This window comes from Schistocerca nitens, chromosome 11, assembly GCF_023898315.1.
Source record: "Schistocerca nitens isolate TAMUIC-IGC-003100 chromosome 11, iqSchNite1.1, whole genome shotgun sequence".
Classification (NCBI taxonomy): domain Eukaryota; kingdom Metazoa; phylum Arthropoda; class Insecta; order Orthoptera; family Acrididae; genus Schistocerca; species Schistocerca nitens.
The window spans coordinates 179,347,714-179,349,612 of record NC_064624.1 but is presented as its reverse complement, the minus strand read 5'-3'; the positions used below and the strand labels follow the sequence as shown (position 1 = coordinate 179,349,612).

At 45.6% G+C, this 1,899-nt stretch overlaps 1 non-coding gene across 1 annotated transcript; it reads left to right on the top strand.

The window, feature by feature from the left end:
• The first annotated feature begins 474 nt into the window (after window positions 1-474).
• Window positions 475-548, top strand: Trnai-uau (transfer RNA isoleucine (anticodon UAU)). Its single transcript has one exon. It is a non-coding gene; the product is annotated as a tRNA-Ile (tRNA).
• Window positions 549-1,899: the final 1,351 nt, after the last annotated feature.

The window sequence follows — 1,899 nt, the reverse complement described above, 5'->3', positions numbered from 1 at the left end:
AAAGAACAGTTACCGTGGATGACCATGCAGCTTCGCTAGAAATGAAATGATAATTAAATGGACACCCTAGCTGCAAACAGGCGTTGATGTACTTCATTGGGGACATGTTGAAAATGTGTGCCGACCGCGACTCGAACCCGGGATCTCCTGTTTACGTGGCAGACACTCTATCCATCTGAGCCACCGAGGGCACAGAGGATAGTCCGCCTGCAGGGACTTATCCCTTGCACGCTCCCCGTGAGACCCACATTCCCAACATGTCCACACCGCTACGTTCGTAGTGCGCCTAATAGATGTTTGCCCATCATACTCATTACTCGTGGCAGATTAATCTACCAAGTCCCGTACGAGTTCGGGCATAGCGTGTGCGTTCGCATAAGAAGGTCAATGGCTGGGAAGCCATATTTTAACTATATATGATGGTAGTATCTGTTCCCAAAAGAACGAGGAGCGTGCAAGGGATAAGTCCCTGCAGGCCTGGTGGCTCAGATGGATAGAGCGTCTGCCATATAAGCAGGAGATCCCGGGTTCGAGTCCCGGTCGGGGCACACATTTTCAACATATCCCCAATGAAGTACATCAACGCCTGTTTGTAGCTAGGGTGTCCATTTAATTATCATTTCATTTAACGAAATCTACTACCTAGGCAGCAAAATAACCAATGACGGATGGACCAAGGAGGACATCAAAAGCAGATTAGCACTGGCAAAAAGGACACTCCTGACCAAGAGAAGTGTACTAGTATCAAACACAGGCCTTAATTTGAGGAAGAATTTTCTGAGAAAGTACGTTTGCAGTAGAGCATCGAATGGTAGTGAAACATGCACTGTGGGAAACCCGGAACAGAAGAATAAATGGTTCAAATGGCTCTGAGCAGTATGGGACTTAACATCTGAGGTAATCAGTCCCGTAGAACTTAGAACTACTTAAACCTAACTAACCTAAGGACAGCACACACATTCATGACCGAGGCAGGATTCGAACCCGCGACTGTAGCAGTCGTGCTGTTCCGGACTGAAGCGCCTAGAACCGCTCGGTCAGCGCGGCCGGCGGAACAGAAGAGCGTCGAAGCATTTGAGATGGAGTGCTACAGACGAATGTTGAAAATTAGGTGGACTCATAAGGTAAGGAATGAGGAGGTTCTGCGCAGAATCGAAGAGGAAAGGAATATGTGGAAAACACTGACAAGGGGAGGGATCACGATGATAGGACATTTGTTAAGACATCAGGGAGCTGCAGAGGGCAAAAACTGTAGAAGAAGCCAGAGGTTGGAGAATACATCTAGCAAATAATTGATGACGTAGGTTGCAAGTGCTGCTCAGAGATGAAGAGGTTGGCATAGAAGAGGAATTCGTGGCGGACCGCATCAAAGGCTGATGACTCAAAACAAAAAAAAAAAAGAGGGGGTTCTCTAACGTTTTGTTTCCAAATGTTGGAGACATCGTCAGAGGCTATAAAGGCTCAGGCAGCAGTTCGAAAGTTCTATAAACTCAGCAAGAGGAAGTATTTGTTCGCATCCACACAGCAGTCACAACGAATTTTCAGTTTCCCTGGTCCCGGTGGATATTCTGCAACTGTCGATTTAGCTCTGTTTCACAGATTAAAACTCCTCTTCTGTTCATTAAGCAAAAAGTGAATACTTCTGTTTGTACAACATATGTGTCCTTGACCGTGTGTGCAAGACATTCTATACAGGGTGTTACAAAAAGGTAAGGCCAAACTTTCAGGAAACATTCCTCACACGGAAAGAAAGAAAATATGTTATGTGGACACGTGTCCGGAAACGCTTGCTTTCCATGTTAGAGCTCATTTTATTACTTCTCTTTCAATCACATTAATCATGGAATGGAAACACACAGCAACAGAACGTACCAGCGTGACTTCAAACACTTTGTTACA